At 44.1% G+C, this 25351-nt stretch overlaps 1 protein-coding gene and 1 non-coding gene across 2 annotated transcripts in view; one reads left to right on the forward strand and one right to left on the reverse strand.

Moving 5' to 3' along the window:
• LOC124605202 (kazrin) overlaps nt 1-25351 on the forward strand; it is a 1111833-nt gene that overhangs the window by 251807 nt on the left and 834675 nt on the right. The gene's annotated exons all lie outside the window — the stretch shown is intronic.
• Trnat-ugu lies at nt 9491-9565 on the reverse strand. Its single transcript has one exon. It is a non-coding gene; the product is annotated as a tRNA-Thr (tRNA).

Raw genomic sequence — 25351 nt, forward strand, 5'->3', positions numbered from 1 at the left:
AGTTGCTTTCTGGGAACTAAATGACGTATGATTTCACATTAGAAAGCATGAATTAAAGAGGAAAAAGTATGTAACTCCTAGCGAACAGTTATTTATTTGTTTTAACTTATAACTTCAAATTATAACATGAGCCCTTCATATGAAAAGCATACGGTACAAATTACTCTGTGAATCAATCTTGCTATGAATACAGTTTGGATCTACCTATTGTAGATTACAGCTTCCGACAATCGCGGAGGTAAGGTATAACGTGCAAAGTGTAAATTAATCTGCTACTGCATCTTAGAGATGGAAATGTAGAAAAGTAATCATGAGACTAAAGTGCAATATTTGATTGCATGTCCGATTGCCTATGTGGCTTAGATCGTAATATACGTGATGTGTAAAGTGATGTCTCCCTGCTTAGTACAACACACTTTTGTTTTGAATATAATATAGACGATACGTTCCACTTATGTTGAAGTAACCTTTCTGAATAACTTTCTTCTCTGAAATGACTGTTATTCTTCGAAAGTTTTCTGTAGTAAAGGATATTCTAAGCACACGAGGAAGAATCCTAAACTAAACTTTACAGACCGTACCTTTTGCTTGCAAATACTCTGCTAGTAACCATCTGGGGTTAGAGTATTTAAATTAAAGCTACTGACACTTCAAGGGACTGTATAATATAAAGTGTTAGTACCCTATTCTCAGAGGTAATATTGTCGCAGTTTCGTAATTTCCTTAAGCAGTAGTACGTACCACGCCCCTTCTCTTTTACTACCGAAAACATGGTGGAGGCGTGTTCAGTTTGCTTCATTCTGGTCGCGGTGTTGTCTCTCTGTGGCAGTCCATCTCTTTGAGCAAGACCAACTGCAAGAAGTGATTAACTGAAGTTCCATTAGTAAACAACACATGTTCTCATAGTATCCACTGCCATCAGAGGCAGGAGTCGTTTCAGTTTGAAGCTTTTGTAATATCTGTACGGGGCATACTCCTCTAGCTGATTTATAAGTTTCGTTTGTCCGCAAACACAGACTTAACATTACCTGTTGCTTTGTACAGTAATTTCTGTGTGCTGAGAAAGTAAAAAAGTAATTTTTTCTCGAAGATATCATGGTGATATCGTGTCGTGCCTCTCGGTGTTTTCAATCAGACTTCATATCAACGACTACACAGGGATTTTTCCGTTTGTCTCAATATACGCTAATGCTGGGTCATTATGTCGTTAGCCTGAAAAGCCAGTTGGGCGTGGGCTGTAGATGGTGATTTGTTAGGAGGGCACTCCACGAGATGATGGTCGTTTAGTTCGTCGTCCTCGGCTTAAACGTTTTGCGGTGCTCGCTATAGCCACTCAGGCCTGGAAAGTTATTCCCGAAATTGTTATACGTCCACAACGGTTCAATTTAATATCCGACTGCTATTCGTCTACTTAGTTGACATTCAAATTGTTGTTCTTTTAACTGAACCCTTAATAATCGGTCTATCGCACTAACTTCCCCTTTAATTCGTATAACGTACACTTCCTTTGTCGCCAGACACCTCAATACCTCTTCGTTTCTCACTTTATGCAACGATTTGTTACGTTCCTTTGTTGCACGATATTTGAAATTAATTCATTTCAGCTTGTTTCACATTTCCCATTTTGTCTTCCGAACGAAAAATTCTATAACATCTTCCTGAATTGTTTGGCTGTGCTTCACACTGCTTTATTTACAGTGAACAGAGCTTCCTTCAGCTGCTCCGATCTGTCCCTGAAAGTGCCTTCTTTGCATGAGCCATCTGTATAGTCTTCTTATTGACTGGTTAGAAACTTCCTTATTATAAAAGTTTGTTAAGATGGGCCAAAATGCATACCACTTGTATGATGCAAGGTATGCACTGCGATTTGACTTTTTTAGCTTCCGGAAGAAGATAGAAGCACATTTTATGTAATAAACTAGCCAGATCCTCTGTCTTCATCTATATTCTACAACAACGGCTGACGGCTGCTGTTTTCCATGTATCTGTTGTTGAGGTGTTTTTCAGTTGTTGCTATTATTATAAGCATTATTTGACTTGGTCCTGATGCGGGAGTGTCACTGTTGTAAGCGTTCATTACTCTTCGTCATAGAAGGATGTGGTGGTTCTGCTGCAATCAGTTTTATTCGCTGCCCAATTTAAACTTTTTTTGTTTTTTGTGTTTGACTTATGATGTCCGGCCGGCTAGTATATCTCCCTCGACAGTACTTCATTATATGCAAAAATTCCTTGGGGGCATCGGAAACGAGAGACAAGTGCTGTCGGTAACAATCATTGATAAACTGTATGTTCTGTGCATTACGGGGCTATCCATTGTTTCTCTCTGGATGCTGTCACATATGAGATGGCTAACAAACTTGCCAAAGAAGCAACTGGGATGGAAATACTCAAGTTAGATATTCAAAGTGCTGACTTAAGGACAGACATTCGACGCTACATCCGGAAGGAATGGGAAGACAAACCGCAAGATAGTGTTCATTCCAGCAAACTACGGGCTATCAGACACGCCACCAAGGTCTAGTAGACTTCGTTTCGAAGTTCAAGATCTTGAACTGTTGCCTTATGGCGTCTCAAAATTGGACATACAAATAACTCATTAATTTGTACAACGACAAGAAGAATCATCATGGTGTGTCTGTGGAGAAACATTAATGGTTCGCCACATGGTCTAATACTGCACTGCTACCGAAGATCTGCTATGTCAAATTCACCTAGGGCATCACCTATTAGAGATTCTAGCGGATGATGAAACAGCTATAAGCCGTGTGCTACACTTCATACTAAGCAGTGGGATATAACAAGATGTAAATCCCAGAACATTATAAGTCAGCTTAGGGGGCGGAGGTGGGAGGGTGAGTCTCTCGCCTCCTGGAAGCGCCGGCCAGTCCATTCTTCGCACCTCAACCTGCGATGGACGACAAAATAACTCTAATTCTATCTGTGATGATAAATACTTAGTACATATATTGGATTTTCTATTTAACTTGTACACAGTGGTCTTAGTTTTATTTCTGGCATTTAAAATTTAGTAGGCTGGTTATAAATTCATGTACGTAGTACAAAATATGTGATAATTTTATTACTGTTAAACAAAGAGAGGGACAAAAGATTCGTACCCGCATCTTCGGACGCCAAGAGAGGATCGAGGATGTAATAACTAAGTAGTTGTGTCCCTTTATACACTGACGTGCCAAATATCGGCATGCGTATTCAAATACAGAGATACAAAATACGGCGCTGCGGTCGGCAACACCTCTGTAGGACAAAAAGTGTCTGGCGCAGCTGTTAGATCGGTTACTGTTGCTACAACGGCAGGTTATCGAGACGTAAGTGAATTTGAACGAGGTGTTATAATTGGCGCACGAGCGATGGGACGCAGCATCTCCGAGATAGTGATGAAGTGGGGATTTTAGCGTACGACCATTTCAAGAGTATACCGTGAATATCAGGTATCCGGTAAAACACAAACTCTCCGACGTCGCTCGGCCGGAAAAAGATCCTGCAAGAAAGAGACCAGAGATTTTCTGCAGATTTCAATGTTCGTCCGCCAACAAGTGTCAGCGTGTAAACAATTCAACGAAACATCATCGATAAGGGTTTTCGGAGCCGACGGCCCATTCGTGTGCCCTTGATGACCGCACGGCACAGAGTTTTACGCCTCACCTGGGCCCGTCAGCACCGACATTGGACTGTTAATGACTGGAACATGTTGCCTGGTCAGACGAGTCTCGTTTCAAATTGTATCTCGGGGATGGACGTGTACAGGTATGGAGACAACATCATGAATTCATGGAGCCTGCATGTTAGCAGGGGACTGTTGAAGCTGGCGAGGGCTCCGTAATGGTGTGGGGCGTGTGCATTTGGAGTGATATGCGACTCGTGATACGCCTAGATACGGCTCTGACAGATACGTAAGCATCCATTCATGTCCACTATGCATTCCGACGGACTTGGGCAATTCCAGCAGGACAATGCGACACCCCACACGTTCAGAATTGCAACAGAGTGCTCCAGGAACACTCTTCTGAGTTTAAACACCTCCTCTGACCACAAACTCCCTAGACGTGAACATTATTGAGCATATCTTGAGTGCCTTGCAACGCGCAGTTCAGAAGAGATCTCCAGCTCCTCGTACTTCTACGGATTTATGGAGAGCCCTGAAGGATTCATGGTTCAACCATTAGTCGCGTCCATGACATGACATGCTGCGGTACTTGTGAGTGCTCGCGGGGCCCCTACACGATATCGAGCAGGTGTACCCGTTTCTTTGGGTTTTCACTGTATTTACAATCATCATTATTACCATTATCGAACCAGGCACCTTGACATTCACGGTCAATGCACTTGCGGTCGTGAAGCCATTTATGCATAACATTCTTTACTCCAGGTGAGCGACACCAGCAAGGTATACGGCTGAGCTTGTATGGTGTTTGGAAACTAGGAGAGAGGACTTACTTGCATAATTGAAGTTGTGATGGCTGGTCGTGAATCCTGCCTGGATAGCTCACCTCTTAAGAGCTTTGACCGCGAAAGGAAGCTTTCGGATTACAGTCCGGTCCGGCATAGAGTTTTAAATATACTTGGCTGTTTCAAATGGTGCACAGTCCTCCAGACATGACAGTTAATTCAGTGTAATGTCACCAGCAAAATAAAGATGGTTCAAGTATAATTCATCATCACTTAATTCCTTCTTTTTCGCTGTCTAGCCACATGAAGAAAAAATCTGGGACGGCTGTGAATATTGTAGACATTAATCCTTACGTTATCGAGCATGTTTTCGTAATGTTTCTAGTCACGCGTAGTGTTCCTGACAACCGAAACAAAAGCGGCTGCAATAACATAGTTGTGCTGCAAGTAAGTAATATAAATATGTTGACTGAATAAATTACTTCAGAACTCTACCACACCTTACATGACTGCATCCAGATATTCACACATATTATAAAAATATGCGTATGTGTATATGTACATTGCACATTTCCTTCTAAACCACAGGAACGATTTCTAGCAAAGTGAGTAGGCAAATCACTTGCTGTCTGGAAAAAATCTGTTGGTAAGGAGCACCTACGTATCAAAGGGATAGGGTGGGAGTGAAAAAGGAATGTTGCCCACGAAACGCAAATTCCCATGCTTTATTCATCAAGTATTTGAGAATGTGAGCTCTTAGTAACTTCCAACAAACTTTACGCATAATATCAAACCTTCACGAAACCTTTTCCCGCTGACAACCTCAACAGTATGATGAAAGGTAAAAAGTCTATCACTTAATACGTTTTCGCTATTCTTGTAGTAAAACTGTTTCGTAAAGCATGACATTTTAATTTATTATTTTACTATTAACTCTGCCCGCAATACATTTTGTAGACAATGTTCACATATACCACTGAATGTAGCTGCAAAATTATATCATTGTACGACACATTGTTCAGGAGATATGACGTCTTAAAGATTGATCTACGTGAAAATGAAACTGTCGGGTGAAGTCGTTACAGTTACAGCAATCTAGTCAAATGGTACTCAAAACCGCCGAATAGCGGGAAGTCTTGAAGAATTGTTTGACAAGTTCTGTAGATATTTTGGAAGGTGCTGAATCCGAATTTTCAAACTCCTACCAAAATTTCGGCCCGAAAATGGAGAAGAAAACACGAAAAAATGGAATTTTTTGGGTGTTTTCACTTATAACTTGGAAACGACACAATTTTCGGCAAAGTTGAGTATTTATAAGAGCAAAGAGGACAAAGGTTCGCACAAAATAGGTTAAACTGACGTTCCTCGTCAAACCAACCGTATCCCGTGTGGCACTTGTTGAATGCGTAATTTCGGGCACCACTACGAACACCGAAATTCCTCATCTCTCAATATACTACGACGATCATTCAGGCAGGGAAAAGGAAGCTCCGCGGGGTATTGATAACACCCCAAGGATTATTGTTGCGTATTTCTTGGAATTCGGGCTCCCATTACAGATTACATTTTTAATAAAAGTTGGCATACTATTTCCGAGGAAGGTACCAAAGACCATAAGGGTAAATTTCTACCCATTATGCACGATGTATCAAAAAGAATCAACAGATTAAAAAAAATCATAACTATTAGTTGACATATGTGCGTGAACAGCGTACTGTTGGAAAGAGAAAACTCTCGAGTTTTACTTGGTTCCCGCTAGACAGCAGCAGTGTGCGCCCACTTCAGTTCTAGTAAAAACGTTTCGGGACAACAGAAAGCGTTTTGTGTTCTATATTTTGCGCAGTGCGGGCGAATAATAACTCGTCAGCGTGACTTCGTACTAGGTATGATGTGGATCCTCCTACAGCACAGAGCATTAGATGACGGCATGAACAAATCCGAGGAACAGATTGTTTGTGTAAAGCCAAATCGTCGGACCGTCCCCGAGTGTCTGACCCAGACGTCGAACGCATCCGCCGTAGTTTCACGAGGTGTCCGCAGAAATCCGATCACCGTGCAGATCGACATCTCAACATACCCCCGATGTCCGTCTGGTGTGTGTTACGTCGACGTTTACACATGAAACCATAAAAAATTTATCTACTGCTAGCCCTTCGTAAAGGTGACAAACAACAACGCATGGAGTTCTGTAATTTCGTTCTTGGCAAGATGGAGGACGACAGTTTTCTTCCACGCTTACCTTCTAGTGATGAGGCAAAATTTCATTTAAATGGAAAGATGAACCGTCATAATGTGAGAAAATGGGGTGCGGAACGACCACATGAAGTTGTGCAACATGAGGGGCCCTCTCCAAAATTTAATGTTCTCTGTGCCGTGTCACGGGAGAAGGTGTATAGTCCATTTTTCTTTCCCGAGGACATTGATACAGGAAGTACATATCTTGATATACTTGAGAACTTTCTTTTCCCACGGTTAGAGACTTATCCAAATGACTTCATTTACCAACAGGATGGGGTACCGCCATACTGACTGGCCTCAAAGGTCGCCGGACCTGACTGTATGTGATTATTTCTTTTGCGGATTTATAAAAGACTCTGTTTATGTGCCTCCGTTACCAACAACAGTGAATGAACTGAGACAACGCATAACAGCAGCTGTGGAAGGTGTAACACAAAATATGCTCGGTGCCATGTGGGAACAATTTGAATAATGCATTGATACACTACTGGCCATTAAAATTGTTACACCAAGAAGATATGCAGATGATAAGCGGGTATTCATTAGACAAATATATTATACCTGAACTGACAAACTGACATGTGATTACATTTTCACGCAATTTGGGTGCATAGATCCTGAGAAATCAGTAACCAGAACTGTGGTGTCACCGCCAGACACCACACTTGCTAGGTGGTAGCCTTTAAATCGGCCGCGGTCCGTTAGTATACGTCGGACCCGCGTGTCGCCGCTGTCCGTGATTGCAGACCGAGCGCCGCCACACGGCAGGTCTAGAGAGACTTCCTAGCACTCGCCCCAGTTGTACAACCGACTTTGCTAGCGATGGTTCCCTGACAAAATACGCTCTCATTTGCCGAGACGATAGTTAGCATAGCCTTCAGCTACGTCATTTGGTACGACCTAGCAAGGCGCCAGTACTAGTTACTACTGATACTGAATCATGTACAGTCAAGAGCGACGCTCATCATTAATGGATTAAAGTTAAGTATTCCACTAGCTACGTCCGTTTTTCTAAATTCTAATTTCCTTGTCCTGTTCCAGACCTCACGCCAGCCTGCGTGAGCTAAAACGCGTGCCTTTCGGCTTCCTCTCATACCCGGTGTTGGCTCTCCTGCCAACCCACAACAAGAACAACCACCTCTGGCCGTAATAACGGACTTGATACGCCTGGGCATTGAATCAAACAGAGCTTGGATGGCTTGTTCAGGTACAGCTGCCCATGCAGCTTCAACACGATACCACAGTTCATCAAGAGTAGTGACTGGCGTATTGTGACGTGCCAGTTGCTCGGCCACCATTGACCACACGTTTTCAGTTGATGAGAGATCCGGAGAATGTGCTGGCCAGGGCAGCAGTCGAACATTTTCTGTATCCAGAAAGGCCCGCACAGGACCTGCAACATGCGGTCGTGCATTATCCTGCTGAAATGTAGGTTTTCGCAGGGATCGAATGAAAGGTAGAGCCACGGGTCGTAACACATCTCAAATGTAACGCCCACTGTCCAAAGCGCCGTCAATGCGAACTTGAGGTGACCGAGACGTGTAACCAATGGCACCCCATACCATCACGCCGGGTGATACGCCAGTATGGCGATGACGAATACACGCTTCCAATGTGCGTTCAGCGCAATGTCGCCAAACACCGATGCGACCATCATGATGCTGTAAACAGAACCTGGATTCATCCGAAAAAATGATGTTTTGCCGTTCGTGCACTCAGGTTCGTCGTTGAGTACACCATCGTAGGCGCTCCTGTCTGTGATGCAACGTCAAGGGTAACCGCAGCCACGGTCTCCAAGCTGATAGTCCATGCTGCTGCAAACGTCGTCGAACTGTTCGTGCAGATGGTTGTTGTCTTGCAAACATCGCCATCTGTTGACTCAGGGATCGAGACGTGGCTGCACGATCCGTTACAGTCATGCGGATAAGATGCCTGTCATCTCGACTGCTAGTGATACGAGGCCGTTGGGATCCAGCACGGCGATCCGTATTACCCTCCTGAGCCCATCGATTCCATATTCTGCTAACAGTCATTGGATCTCGTCCAACGTGAGCAGCATTGTCGCGATACGATAAACCGCAATCGCGATAGGCTACAATCCCCCCTTTATCAAAGTCGGAAACGTGATGGTACGCATTTCTCCTCCATACACGAGGCACCACAACAACGTTTCACCAGGCAACGCCGGTCAACTGCTGTTTGTGTATGAGAAATCGGTTGGAAACTTTCCTCATGTCAGCACGTTGTAGGTGTCGCCACCGGCGCCAACCTTGTGTGAATGCTCTGAAAAGCTAATCATTTGCGTATCGCAGCATCTTCTTCCTGTCGGCTAAATTTCCCGTCTGAAGCACGCCATCTTCGTGGTGTAGCAATTTTAATGACTAGTAGTGTATATACAGTGCAATTCAAGCTTGGCATATTGAACGCCTATGAAAGGGTATAAAAGCAAACTTATTGAGTTTCCCGTTCATAAAAAAAAATTATTGTATATGTTTATTAGTTTCAGAGATATAGACGTGCTAAACCGGTTGATTCTTTTTGATTCACCTTGCATACATCGATAAGCATGACTGGGATGTCCCGGAACACCCGTGAGACCACAGAGCGTATTAACCCCTAAACGAAAGCGAAGAGGATGGTCTGCGAATGGTTGCATTGAAAGAGACAGCAATAACTGAGAGACTCTTATCTAGGTTTATTTATAAATGACGGTAGTATCTGTTCCCGAAAGAACAGTTACCGTGGATGACCATGTAGCTTTGCTGGAAATGAAATGATAAGTAAATGGGCACCCTAGCTGCAAACAGGCGTTGATGTACTTCATTGGGGAGATGTTGAAAATGTGTGCCCCGACCGGGACTCGATCCCGGGATCTCCTGCTTACATGGCAGACGCTCTGTCCATCTGAGCCACCGCGGGCACAGAGGATAGTGCGTCTGCAGGGACTTATCCCTTGCACGCTTCCCGTGAGATCCACATTCCCAACATTTCCACACGACTACATTCGTAGTGCGCCTAATAGATGTTTGCCCATCTACGAAGTCCCGTAGATTAATCTGCCACGAGTAACGAGTATGATGGGCAAACATCTATTAGCCGCACTACGAATGTAGTGGTGTGGACATGTTGGGAATGTGGATCTCATGGGAAGCGTGCAAGGGATAAGTCCCTGCAGACGCACTATCCTCTGTGCCCGCGGTGGCTCAGATGGACAGAGCGTCTGCCATGTAAGCAGGAGATCCGGATTCGAGTTCCGGGCGGGGCACACATTTTCAACATGTCGCCAATGAAGTACATCAAAGCCTGTTTGCAGCTAGGGTGTCCATTTAATTATCATTTCATTTCTAGGTTTATTTGCTTTATTCCTCTGGAGAACCCAGCGCACGTTCTACTAGCAGAGTGACACCTGAGAGAGGGACGGAGGGCACAAGAAAGGCGCAGCTAAGTAAGCACCGGGACTGAGAAAGCCAGCTCACGGGACGCTGAGTCACCGCAGAGATGGGAAGGTGGGAGGTAAAACTCGGCGAAAAGAGAGGAAGAAAGCGAGGGATTTCTCGGGAAGAATTGCGCGGGAGAAACAGCTGAGGCGGAACGGGAGGGAAGCGACAACCGGGGGGAAGGTGGAATGGGTGAGAGCCGCCGGTGGACGGCTATTAGGTGGCGCGTGACGGATGCGAATTCCGCGCAGCCCGGCTGCTGCGAGGGAATGTGTCGCGGAGTGGCGGAGGCGGGGGCGGAGGCGGTGGCTCTTTCGGGAAGGAGGCCGCCCACGCCGCGCAGTAAAACAACACACTGCCGTGGCGCCACTGCAGCTTTCTCGAACTTCAGCCGTGGACCCTGCGACACTTTCGAGAGGACGATCCACACTTCATCGTGGAAGGTAATTAGGAGCTTGGGTTTACTTTATTAAGAATATACGTTTCGGGTCAACTTCTTAGGGTGTATATATCGGTCTGTAAGATACCGCCAGTTGGTGGAATGGGTTAGGATGTGACAGTACCAAGGAGCGTGGTACCGTATACCGATGACATGGGAGGGGTATTGTCCTGCCCAGAGTTCTTAGGTGGTAGACTGAGTTACGCAAAGTGTCTACTTTGTTGTGCAAGGTCGTCGTCCGTTTGCGAACTGCTTCTAGTACTGTATCCATACGGGGGGCAACGTGCAAGTCAACGTTGTTGGCGCGTAGAGTCTACCTGAATACCATATTTTGTAAACCTTGTAGACGACCAGTATGTGTTGGACTGGCAAGACCCCAGACCGAGCTGCCATACAGTATCTTAGAGAGCACCGTCGCCTTATGCAGTCGAAGCTTTGTTGTGGTACTGAAGTCAGTACTCTTGAAAAGGGAGCGTTCCTTGGCCATACCAAAAGTTTTGTTCCTCAAAAAAAGCTAAGTCATCTTTGACCCCCCCCCCCCAACCTCCCCCCAGGGGACATGCTGTCCATGCAGTCTCAAGGTGGTAGGTACCGAGGGGTGTTTCTTGCTGAAATAGGTGGCTGTTGCCTTGGTGGGATGTAGTTGCACTTTATTGGTCTTACACCTAGCGCCTGTGTCATCTAGTTTACATTGAAGGCATCGAATGTTGACGTTAATATGTCTGCCACTGTTGACAAAAGCTGTATCATCGGCAAATCGCGCAATTTGTACCTTTGTGACAGTTGACATGTCACTGACGTAGAGATTAAATAGTAATGGGGATGAGGCAGCCCCACCTGCACCAGTCGGGTGTCAGACTATTGGCCCTCTACTGTAACAATGATCTTTCTGTCTGCCAAAAAACTAGCTATAAGTTTCACATAAAAACTGGTTATCGACATCAGTTTATCCATTTTCTGAATTAGTTGATTCCTCCATACTTTATCATAGGCCTTTCAGTATATACCATGTTCCGCCAGACGAAGGCGTTGCAGCTCTGCGGATAGCACAACTTTAAACATAGCTGTGTGCAGCAACCGTGAAAATATTTTTTGTAGTAAAGACAGCCCACTGGTTGCAATGGATTTTATAGTCGAATTGACCATGGTTTCGACTCCTAAACTAAGGGAGTCTTCACCAGAATTTTTATTACATACGTAAAAAGTTAAGCATAACATCTCTCGTCATACAATTTTAACACCAAAAAGGCCACGTCACATAATAAAACCTCCTTTATAAAAGTTTTATTGTCATTTCTACTTGCGGATAGTTTACGTTGGAAGCCATACTGTTCTGCCCTGATTGTACCGTCCGACCCCGACACCTGAGAGAGGGACATTTAATGACAGTTTTGGACTAAGCTCTCTAAGCGTGCTAAATGAATTCTTGAGTGGCATTACAGGAATTATGTCAGTCTACGAGGGCAGTTCAATAAGTAATGCAACACATTTTTTTTCTGAAACAGGGGTTGTTTTATTCAGCATTGAAATACACCAGGTTATTCCCCAATCTTTTAGCTACACAACACTATTTTTCAACGTAACCTCTATTCAATGCTACGGCCTTACGCCACCTTGAAATGAGGGCCTGTATGCCTGCACGATACCATTCCACTGGTCGACGTCGGAGCCAACGTCGTACTGCATCAATAACTTCTTCATCATCCGCGTAGTGCCTCCCACGGATTGTGTCCTTCATTGGGCCAAACATATGGAAATCCGACAGTGCGAGATCGGGGCTGTAGGGTGCATGAGGAAGAACAGTCCACTGAAGTTTTGTGAGCTCCTCTCGGGTGCGAAGACTTGTGTGAGGTCTTGCGTTGTCATGAAGAACGAGAAGTTCGTTCAGATTTTTGTGCCTACGAACACGCTGAAGTCGTTTCTTCAATTTCTGAAGAGTAGCACAATACACTTCAGAGTTGATCGTTTGAACATGGGGAAGGACATCGAACAGAATAACCCCTTCAGCGTCCCAGAAGACTGTAACCATGACTTTACCGGCTGAGGGTATGGCTTTAAACTTTTTCTTGGTAGGGGAGTGGGTGTGGCGCCACTCCATTGATTGCCGTTTTGTTTCAGGTTCGAAGTGATGATCCCATGTTTCATCGCCTGTAACAATCTTTGACAAGAAATTGTCACCCTCAGCCACATGACGAGCAAGCAATTCCGCACAGATGGTTCTCCTTTGCTCTTTATGGTGTTCGGTTAGACAACGAGGGACCCAGCGGGAACAAACCTTTGAATATCCCAACTGGTGAACAATTGTGACAGCACTACCAACAGAGATGTCAAGTTGAGAACTGAGTTGTTTGATGGTGATCCGTCGATCATCTCGAACGAGTGTGTTCGCACGCTCCGCCATTGCAGGAGTCACAGCTGTGCACGGCCGGCCCGCACGCGGGAGATCAGACACTCTTGCTTGACCTTGCGGCGATGATGACACACGCTTTGCCCAACGACTCACCGTGCTTTTGTCCACTGCCAGATCACCGTAGACATTCTGCAAGCGCCTATGAATATCTGAGATGCCCTGGTTTTCCGCCAAAAGAAACTCGATCACTGCCCGTTGTTTACAACGCACATCCGTTACAGACGCCATTTTAACAGCTCCGTACAGCGCTGCCACCTGTCGGAAGTCAATGAAACTATACGAGACGAAGCGGGAATGTTTGAAAATATTCCACAAGAAATTTACGGTTTTTTCAACCAAAATTGGCCGAGAAAAAAAATGTGTTGCATTACTTATTGAACTGCCCTCGTACTTTGGTTGGATTCTATAGAATGGTTTGCAGTGTATTCGTGTCCAGAAGTGGTTCACACGGTTGAAATGGCTCTGAGCACTATGAGACTTAACTACTGTGGTCATCAGTCCCCTAGAACTTAGAACTACTTAAACCTAACTAACCTAAGGACATCACAAACATCCATGCCGGAGGCATGAAGCGCCAAGAACCGCTCGCCCACACCGGCTGGCGCTCCGTCTCTAATGACCTCGATGTCGACGGGACGTTAACCCAATCTTCATTCCTTTTCTACATAACTCCTTCCTTGGTCGTTTCAGTTGAGAGGCACCCACATGCCTTGCTCATACTGTGGCATCAAGCAGTCAGGCCTGCAAGATGAATGGTCTGCCAAGCGAGGGATTTATTCTTATTTCTCAATGACTGATTATGAGCTCTAGTACCCACAATTACGCTACAAATTATTGTCCTGTTTGAATATTACTCAACGGAAACGGATAACGCACATATGACTATTAGAAATTTACACACGCACTGGCAATACCACATTTTCTTTCTTACTCAACGGCTTTGGTCAATACGTGGCCATCGCACTGAATATGAATGGCGCACACATTATAAATTCTGGATATCATGACTACACACTATTCGAAAAACAAGGCCATCAATCTTTTTCTTTTCACTATCTTTTTTATTCCGATAAATTCTATTATGATTCAAAGATAAACTAAACACACCATTACATTTTATACAACAGTTACACATGAGAAACTCCGCCCAGTGGACATGGCTTTACATTGGTGATTATCTTATGGTCTCGTAATTATCTAACGCTACAGTGCACTTTCTGGATAGGATGGTGGATCTTTTGCTATATCTCACACTTCGACTCTCACACCCATCATCACGAAAATTTACTCCAGACCGAGCGGTACAAAAAGGAACATGCATAATCCACTGCCTCTGAACCTATCTTGCTACTCTCCCATGCAAACCACACATACTTAAATTACATGAAATACATCACACTGGCAACATATAATACATCACAAAGAATAGTCACAACGTTAGAATCACTTCACTTTCAGCTTTCCCACTTTAATTAGTATTCATCCCAGTTTCACACGACACTGTCCCACTTCGTAACTTTTCTTTCCTACTACGAATTCTGGAGGATATAGGCACGTCTTCCTGTGCAATGGCTCAAATGGCTCTGAGCACTACGGGACTTTACAGCTATGGTCATCAGTCCCCTAGAACTTAGAACTACTTAAACCTAACTAACCTAAGGACATCACACAACACCCAGTCATCACGAGGCAGAGAAAATCCCTGACCCCGCCGGGAATCGAACCCGGGAACCCGGGTCCTGTGCAATGCAAGCCAAGTGGCGTTGCTAGATAGACGGCTGACTCACCTTGCTTCTTTCTCAGAGTATTAGAGTTTGAATCAAGCGTCACACGGAAACATAACACGCAAAGTAATATTAGGATCATATTCGTCACACACGCGAGTCCTCAACTGATACCTTGGACGAGCACCTCTCTTTATCCTTTGTCTCATACACAGATTGAGACTCACACAGTACTCACCACGTGGAAGCGCTCGTCTCTAATTTCAAGTCCTGCACACGCCATTTCTTAAATATTTCCAACTTACAGTACACACGCCAGTAATTCAGCTTAACTTTAGCACTCGGAAGTATTTCAACTTAGTGCTACACGTGGTTTCATTGTGACCGTTGCTCACTTCCGTATATTACTACAATCCCCTTAATATTACCTGCCTGTCATTTAATTCTCCCAACAAAAGTTCCTGAAATAGAGAAATAATTATTCCAAACTACTCTTAAGTATTTCACATGCATACCATTTCTCCACTCTTTTGTCTTTACGGAGCACACCTAAGACAGTCTTACCAACACAAGATCCAGCGCCAGAGTGCTGAAACATGGCCGTTCTGCAGGTCAGCTCGCACCTCCGTCGAGGTAGGGGAGCACCTTGCTACCGTATTGGTCAGCCACAGTTCAGGCGCTCAAAGTTCAGGTAAATTTCATCTCTTTGGTTCCACCAAAGGTGACCAAAGGACCGTCTCAAACCTGATGATATACTGCACATTCACTATCTGCAGTTAGCAGACGACCATACATTCATTCATTTCACAGATCTCACCAAACTGGATGTAGGGGTTTATTATGTGGAAGTGCACATGTGATCAATTAAATAAATAAATTGTCATTATTTCCTACACTGGTACCCGGCTTCGGTGTATTAAGTGAAATTGAGTTATTATTACAAAAAACGTGATGTTCTGACAAGAATAACGAAGAATGTTGTACCTATTTTCAATGTCGGGCGGTACTGTACCCTTTCACAGTGTTCGAAAAACTGCCTATCTTCATGCCAATACATACGTGGCACACAATGAAGTCCGGACCGCAATAAGTTTTGTAATGGGGATTCAGGATGTTGGGCCGTTAATATTTCATAGGCCGTTATTGTTTCATATTTGACTCAGCGGTGGTTTCCGCTCTTTTAATTGGAGAAATTTGTGGTTTTATGTAGGCCGTCTTCTGCGAGAATCCTTACTGCCAGGTGTAGAATCGAAGATGTTATGACATGTCCAGGGATGCACTATTTTATCATATTTTAACAGTAGTTATGTGTCATTTATGGACTCACATTTAAGCGAACGTATAGACGGTTTTTCTAATGAATTTCTGTTGATTCTGTTTAGCTTTCTTTTGTTAATAACGTGGAAGGTGCTACTATTCATTTTAAATTTTGCAGATGCACCTGAAGATAGGATACAGGTCCTGAAACCAGCTAATGCTTTCCTTTTTAGAAATAAATAATTTTTTCAACTGTAGCGGATTTTATCATTGCTGATGAATAACAGTTGTGGTTGTTCGTCAAGAGAAACATGTGTCATCTGTCCAGTTGCTGAGAGACAATACTAGCACTGGAATGTATGTTGACAGAAAGGGAAATTACCAAATTCGATCTTCTGAAGCCATCTCCAGAACGCCGAAAAGAGAAGTATTCAGATAAATGTTCGCAGACTAGTACAGCAAATAAAATCACTCAGTGGACGGAAGTGACCATATGTACAGAAGATTAAATTACGATGTGAATGTAAAATGGTTCACTCCACAACAATACGATCTATCGTGCAAAGTGTTCCATGGAACGCGTAACTAAATAATTAACAAACTGACGTTTATCCCGCTGGGCGACTGCGGGACTAGACGATCAACTCCTGTTTCGTAGAACGCGGCCGCTGGCGGATCCACAACCGCACCTACTCTCGCACTTCCCCGCACTTGTCGGACTCTGACCGAATCCGATGTCCACGCCTGTCAAAGGTGTGAAAATCACACAGTGAACGATCCGGGCTGTACGGACGATGTTGCAGTGTTTCCCAAACAGGTCGCTGAAGCGTAGCCTTCGTCCGATTGGTAGTGTGGAGAACGAACGATGTCGTCCAAGAGGATTGTTCCGTCCGACAGCATTCCTGAAAGTTTTGTCTTCATGGAGTGCCGCAGTTTTTAGGAAGTGTTTTTATAGCACAGTGCATCGATTATGGTTCCACGCTCGAGGAAATCGAGGAGCAGACGGCCCCTGCAATCGAGTATTTATCATCACGACCTTAAGTGGTGCCACCATTTCGAGCCCGAGGGCAAATGGCGAAGCCTACAGTGGCAACATTCCACAACCCTCACCAAAGAAATCCAAAGCTAACACAAGTTCTGGTAATGTCAAGATGAGCTCCTTCTTTCCTTCTTTTACTGCAGGGACCCTCTGTTGGTCTTCCTCGAGGGTGGAACCGCAATCAATACGCAACGCTATGAAGGGACCTCGGAGAAACTGCGATGCACCATAATGTCGTAATGTTTGAGCATAGAATATGCTGCAGGATCCAGCAGCAGACGACGTCAGCTATAGTCAGCTGTAATCTGTGTGCTTGATCTGTCACAATTTTGGTATTTATGTTTACGGTCAACCATCAACCTTTGCACCGGATAATGATCAAGATTTTATACAACTTTCTGGCGACACCTTACACTCGGGAAGCAAACACCACGAACAGGACGCAATGAAGATCAAGTTGTGAAATTCTGAACGTATTGCGGCCGCCAGGAAATGACATTTGGGAGAGCTGAAGGATCCATAATCGGAACAGCCGGAACGTGAAAAAAATTTCGCGACTGTGACCGCAGAAATAGTCCTTAACGAGCCACCGGCCAGAGGAGAGGCGTAATTCTGCGCTTCACTATTCCGAAATTGCTTCCGCACGGTGCGCTATTTTCTCTCCCTCATTCACTGTTAAATATTCGGTTGCAAGGAAAAAGAAGCGAAAAAAGTAAAATTCCGCACAGATACTTTTTTTTAAAAATAAAACAAACAACCCATTTACGTGCATATGTGGGGGCGCTCTCTTAAATACGCGCTGACGAGCTCTGCAGATTTGTTATTCGCACAGGTGAACGCAGTGGCGAAGCCGTGTCGCGGAAGCGCAAAAGGACGGGCTGCGATTTTGTCGCATTTAAATGCATTAGAATGGCCGACCGCTGGGGCGCAACTGTGCGCTTTCTATTTTTACGGTCCGTCGTTGCACTTCAGGTGCAAACTGAGCCGCGGGAATGAGATTCACATTCCGGTTCGCCGTCCTCCCATCCATCCATGGATGTGCCATGAACGGCCTCCAAAGAGAAAAAGAGAGCGTGGTGGTGAAACAAGGAGAAAGACTTAAAAAAGAAGCAAGGGGAAAAAGGAAACGCAGTTTATTTAATATTTGCTTTTCTTGTTTCCTGCCATGTGTTGCCTTTTGCACAAGTAAACACGTTGTTAGTGAATGGAGAAAAATAGACTATATTCAAAAACAGCGTGTTGCATCAAAATGGTCGTACTTCTTCCATTTTTACGAAATTTCTCTTCTTTAGCTTTGGTGGCCTACTCTATCGAAATTATTTACAGCATATAAAAAGTTTGTGACATTCAGTCTGTGACATTCAATGAGCTTCCAGCGTTTCTTAGTTTATCAGCTAATTCGTGCAAGAATTCCAGTTACAGAATGTTAACTTCATCGGTTCAAATACCGCTGCGCGGTGACCATTTACAGAGGTTTTTACGTAATAGCAGACAGTACTTAGCTTAATATTTACCAGGAGAAGGATACTGCCTTGATCAAACACAATTTTCTAGTTTTTCATCCACACACGTTTCAATGAAGTTTAACCGTCATCAGTGGATATGCTTTATTTTTCTCAATACCACCTACTGTCATTTACGGAGCCGTCTGTGATTTGAACTCATCTAACATTTCGGCGCAGTTTGTCATACGCATGTTTTGTGGTTTCCACGTTGAAACTATGAAATGTTATTCGTTAACATACACTATGCAAACAAGTAAATATTTAGCACTTTTGAGGCAAATCAGGTACAAGTACCTGATTAAAAATTCTTCTGTTGAGTAGGAATTGCCCAGAAGGAACACTTGTAGCTTAGTTTTAAGTTTAACTTTGCTGTCTGTCGGACATCTAATGTGTTGGCTAAATAATCAGGGACTGGCAGTTGGTCCTGAACGTAAAACCACATATAACGTACTGCGCATTAAAGGGAGGAAAGACCTGCCGCTATATGATCACACGACTGCCCAAAAATTTCTGGAATCATTCACATTCTATAAATATGTGAGAGTATGCATGCGGAACGATTTAAAGTGGAACTACCACATAACAATAATTGTAGGAAGGACAGAAGAATCCTGAGGACGTATGGTCTACTAACGAATCTGATAGCTTACAAATCCCTCGCTCGATTACTGCTTGAGTATTTCCCGACAGTTTGGTACCCTTACCATAAAGGATGGCGCGTTTCGTTTCGGGTTCGTTCAGTAGCCGCGACAGTGTTATACACAAGTTCAGCATCAGGCGCTGTAAGACACGTAGTGTTCATAAAATGTTTAAATGTGTGAGAATTCCTAAGGGACCAAACTGCTAAGATCGTCGTTTCCTGGACTTACACACTACTTGAATCAACTTAAACTAACTTATGGTAAGAATAATGCACCTACGCATGCCCGAGGGAAGACTCGAACCTCCGGAGGAAGGGGCCGCGCAATCCATGACATCGTGCCTCGAACCGTGCGGCCAGTGTGCATCACGATGTCCGTTGTTTATTGTTGACATTCTGTGAACGTACTTTCCTTGAAGTGTCGATCAACATATTGCTTCCTGGAATGTACATATCGCAAAAATGAGATTAACGTGAAATTTAAGAGATTTAATCTCACGTGGACTCCTTCTCGCATTCTATTGGCGACTGACACAGAAAAAGGAGGGGGTGGAGGGGGCGGCAGATACGACAGCGGTACATAAAGAACCCTCCAATATATACCACTAGTTGGCTTCAACTGTAAAGATGCAGATGCAACTGTAGCAAGTGGATAATATTAATCGCCTTAGAGCGTCAGACAGCTACATTTAGCTTACGACGAAAAGGAAGTTTTTATTACTGTGTGCAGCTTGTTCGGTGTGGTCGCCGTACCATCTGCTTTCAGGGGGACGAGCACCACTGTACACCTCACGATGCTGCTCCGCTGGTAATCGGTTTAAGGTGCGTCGTCGTTTATCCCTCTTATCCGGCCGAGATAGTCATCTGATGGCGCCCCAGCAGCCTCAGCAGTTTGCTTAGGCGGGGTCCAGGGAGCGAGAGGAGAGCCGACACCGTCTTAATAAATCACGCGGCTCTACGTTGTTGATCCCCCAGCCGCTCCTGTAAATCGCCTCTCAGAGATGGACCTCACAAACATCACGGTAAACCCTGTTTACAGACTGCTTCACAAAATCGAGCGTCTCTGCGGGAGATTAATTATTTTATGAGGCTAATGGGCCTGGTCTATTCTTCACGCTACCAACAGAAACGCCTGTGCTAATAGCTGATAATACTTGATAGCCACACTAAAACTATTGTCTCCTGCGAAGGAAGCTTCGGGGAAATTTGCAAACTAGCCAGCTCAGAACTTGCTAAGTTTTTTTACTATATCCACATGTACAGCTACACCCGTATTTTACGAAACACTTGTATGTTCATGACAGAGGGCATTTACCATTTTACACCTGTTATGGCTTCTTCGCGTCCAATTCGTGTAAGGAGCGGTGGAAGAATGTTTGTTTCAAATGCGTCCGTGTGTGCTGTAATCTGACCCCGTCTTCGCGATGCTTATGAGAGCGACACATAGGGAGCTGTAGTATATTCCTACATTCTTCACTTCAGACTGTGTCTTGGAATTTGGTACGTGCCTACGTGCCTCTTCGTGAGATAGATGACGTCAGTCGCCAAGCGTCTGCCAGTTAAGTTTCTCCAGCACTTCCGCCTCGCTCTCCCGTAGTTCGAACAAAGCAGAGAATATTCGTACTGCCTTCCTTCGTGCATGTTCAATGTCCCGTGCTTCTCATATTTCGTATGGTTCAGACGAACTTAACAATATTCCAGGATGGATCGTAAGTGTGGATTTTAGGCAATTTTTCTTTGTGGACTTGCAGCATTTTGCCGATGTCGAACCAATGAACACAAGCTTCCCATCTGCTTTGCCTAGAACTGAGCTCATGACATCGTTCCAGTGCATATCCTCAAACCTTCTCAGCAGTCTTACGGCCCTACGTGTTTTTGTTCTGTGAAGTATACCATTTTATATTTCTCAGAAGTTAAGACAAGTTTCCAATCTTTGTATCACTTTCAGATCTTTATCAAGATCTGACAATCGTTGTGCAGTATTTTCTCAAACAGTACTTCATGATAGAGATTTCTTCGCTATTATAGGTGCAAACTGATCGTCATCTAGAAAATCCTCAATTTTGTTTTCCATTCTTTTGTGTACTCGTATTATTCTTGCCAGCCAGTTGGATGCATGAGACGTTAAGGTGATTGTGCGTTAGTTCTCGTGCTTTACAGCTCCTGCTATCGTCGGGATTGTAAGGATGATGTTTTTCCAAAAGTCTGAAGACATGTGTCCATTACCATATATTCTACACACCAACTTCGACAGTCGTTTGGTTCCCAGATCCCCAAACGATTTTAGAAATTACAAAGAAATGTTATCTATGCTTTCTGGTTTCGTTGGCCACAAATCTTCCAAAGCTCTATTAGATACTTACTCTGACATCGCATCCCCTACATCTTCCATATTGACTGTCATTTCTTCCTCTGTAATGTCAGCAAACAAGTCCTTCTGCTTGTAGCGGTCTTCAAGGTACTCTTTCCAGCTAGCCGCTCTCTTTCCCGAGTATAAACTGCAATTCCCATTTCACTCTTAATTTTCATTTCATTTCGCCAAAGGATGTTTTGACATTTCCGTGTGCCTAATCAGTCTTACCGACGATGAGGTCTTTTTCGATTTCTTCACATTTTCCTGCAGACATTTGGCCTTCAGTCCCTTGCACTTATTACTTATTTGATTTCTAAGTGACTTATCTGCTGTATTCGTGTCTTTCTCTGAACATTTTTCTACTCCCTTCGGTAAAGGCTCGCGCCGTAGATTAAGGTTGGTTCTTGACTGTAGTGTAGGTTTGACATCGGACCCTTGACCTTGAGTGTATTACCGGGTACTTACGAGGTACACGAACAGTGATAATAAAAGATCTTAATCGCGCGCATAAGTGACACGTGCCCCATCAAACTACTGCTCTGCCGGCCGAAGTGGCCGTGCGGTTCTAGGCGCTGCAGTCGGGAACCGCGAGCCCGCTACGGTCGCAGGTTCGAATCCTGCCTCGGGCATGGATGTGTGTGATGTCCTTAGGTTAGTTCGATTTAACTAGTTCTAAGTTCTAGGGGACTAATGACCTCAGAAATTGAGTCCCATAGTGCTCAGAGCCATTTTTTGAAACTACTGCTCTCATTACTCCACATACATGGCTCAGTAGCACATAAAATGGCGAAAAATGTCTCTTGAAATTAGAAGTTTTTAGGAGACCTTTTATTTATTTTAATTTGCAAGTTCATAGAAAGCGCATGTACGGTGTCTAAAAATTCATTCACAGCACTTTAGCATTCACACAGTTACACATGGGTCACCCGAGTTAGCCATTGTTTTTCTAATTCAATCCGGCTGCCGTCAAATGTTATATGTTGTCTCATTTCACACAAAACTAACGAGAATCCACAGTTACTAACGTTCGCGGTTACATAATGACCTTTCTAGACTCTCAGAAGCTCATCTGCAGAAACCAGCACGGTTTTAAGAAACAGCGGCCATGCGAGACACAGTTGGCCCTCTTTGTGCATGATATACAACACGCTCTAGATACCGGCTCCCAGGTTGATGCCATACTTCTCGACTTTCGAAAGGCGTTCGACTCAGTTCCGCACTGTCGCTTGCTACAAAAAGTACGCGCTTACGGTCTATCCGATGACACATGCGGTTGGATAGAAAGTTTTTTAACAGACAGGGAGCAATATATCGTCCTGAACGGGGTGACTTCAACAGAAACAAACGTAACTTCAGGTGTGCCTCAGGGCAGCGTAATAGGTCCTCTGATTTTTAGGATTTACATTATCGATCTGGTTGGTGGTATTGACAGCGGCATTAGACTGTTTGCCGATGATGCTGTAGTCTGCAGGAAAGTAGTATCACCCGAAAGTTGCGAACAAATCAATGAGGATTTGCAGAAAATAAATGCGTGGTGTAATGACTGGCAGTTATCTCTCAATATTAGTAAGTGTACTCTACTGCGTATAACAAGGCGAAAATTCAAGCGGTAACATCAGCCAAGTATCTGGGTGTGACTATTCCAAATGATCTCAAATGGAATGATCAGATTACACAAGTAACGGGTAAGGCGAACTCTAGATTGCGGTTTATTGGTAGAATCGTGAAGCGATGCAGTCCTTCAACAAAGGAAATAGCTTACAATACATTCGTTCGTCCAGTCTTGGAGTATTATTCGTCTGTATGGGACCCTTACCAGTTGAGTCTGATTCAAGAGAGTGAGAAGGTCCAAAGACGAGCGGCAAGATTCGTGACTGGTATATTTAGCCATACCGAGAGCGTTACAAATCTCATAGAAAGTTTGAAGTGGGACTCACTTGCAGATAGACGGCACGCAAAACAGAAGGGGCTGGCTGCTCACTAAATTCCGAAATCCGATCTTCACCGAGGATGTAGAGCATATATTATTACCACCAAATTTCAAATCGCGCAATGATCACGATCCAAGGATAAGGGAAATAAGAGCTCGTACTGAGGCGTTCAGACAGTAGTTTTTCCCTCGCGCGATCCGCGAGTGGAACACAGGGGGAGAAATATGACTTTGGCGCGAATTGTGCCCTCCGCCACCCACCGGTTGGTGGCTAGCGCAGTATATATGTAGATGTAGATGTAGATGTACTAGCCCCACTGCGATGTGCGACTGTGCGCTCAGAGCTCGCTTGACGGTCCCTCAGTATTGCAGTTATCTATAAACTATTATCTGCAGAAAAAATGTCATCAGCGTTTTCTGTAAGACTCTTGGCGAGATATTCGTATTCGTGATCATAATTGTTTCCGCAAATTTTCAAATGATTTTTCTACAATATTAAAATTTTCCCGAATGTTATTGTTTTCTTCGCAAAATTCTGCAGAACTATTCAAATTTTGTACAGAGAACTGTAGAACTGTATCAGGAATTATGAAAAAATAAATATTTCTCGAAATGCTGGTGGCAGCTTGACCAGACTTCGTGTATTACGCTGCAGATTCCTTTAGATCAGCTACCGAAAGCCAAGTCTGCAGGCACCGAAACCTCTTCCCATAATCGGATGATGGGACATCGATGCACCACCTGTTGACTCCGGTCCGGCAGAGATGAGTCGTAACGTAAGAACTGTGTCGTCACCTGTGCCCTTACCCTTATATCTACATTTATCTGTCCAATTGCCGCTTTCAGAGATTTCCAGTCATTTGTAACTGAACTGTCTATTGTGATATTTATTACCGCAGTATCTACAGCCTCAAGAGTATGTCGAATGCATCTCGTCATTCATCAGCGCTTCAGTATTCCACAGTGATTCTTCCAGACAATTCTCTCGAGTTGCAGTCTTCGTTTCATCGTTACTAGATTTGTGATGTGAATCTGTATATGCTCCTGGGTGGGCCTTACAGCTCAATATCTGATTTCGAATCTATGTCTATGACGTAATCCAGCTGAAAACTTCCCATGTCACCGAGGAATTTCCAGGTATACTTTTCCTCTTGTGATTTTTGGCAGCTTATTGGCTATTACTCGCATTCCAGTCCATCATGATTAACGTAGTATAATCTCCTTTTCCATACTGAATTAACCGCTCAGTATTCTCATATACTTTATCACTTCATCTTCAGCTTGTGTATATGTACATGAACTGTTGTTGTTGACGGTGTTTTGATGTCGATTCTGATGAGAGCAACTCCATCGATGAACTGTTTGCAGTAACTCACCCTCTGTCCTATCTTCCTATTCACAACAAATCCTACTCCCGTTGAACCATTTTATGTTGCCCGTTTTCATCTAACCGGAGATCTTTATCTTTTTTCAATTGCACTACACCGACCACCACTACAGAAAGACTGAGTCTTTGCATTTACCTTTTTACATATTCCATCTTCCCCAGCTTCTGATGTCCCATACTCCGACTCGCAGTATGTTACCCTTTCGTTGGCAGTCCTCTCCCGGAGATCAGAATGCGAGACTAATCCGGAATATTTGGCAACTAGATAGGTCATTATGACACTTTTCAATTACAGACCCGACTGCTACGGTCGCAGGTTCGAATCCTGCCTCGGGCATGGATGTATGTGATGTCCTTAGGTTAGTTAGGATTAAGTAGTTCTAAGTTCTAGGGGACTGATGACCATAGATGTTAAGTCCCATAGTGCTCAGAGCCAATTACAGACCAAAACTCCTGTGGATAAACATTATGTGTCTTTAACGCAGTTGTTTCCTTTGCATTCTTCATCCTCATGCCGTCTGTTGACAATTGCAGAAGCCATTTGTTCTGAACATTTGCAGAATAGTTCATCCAGTTCTTGGACAG

The sequence above is a fragment of the Schistocerca americana genome, chromosome 3, assembly GCF_021461395.2.
Source record: "Schistocerca americana isolate TAMUIC-IGC-003095 chromosome 3, iqSchAmer2.1, whole genome shotgun sequence".
NCBI classification, from domain to species: Eukaryota; Metazoa; Arthropoda; class Insecta; order Orthoptera; family Acrididae; genus Schistocerca; species Schistocerca americana.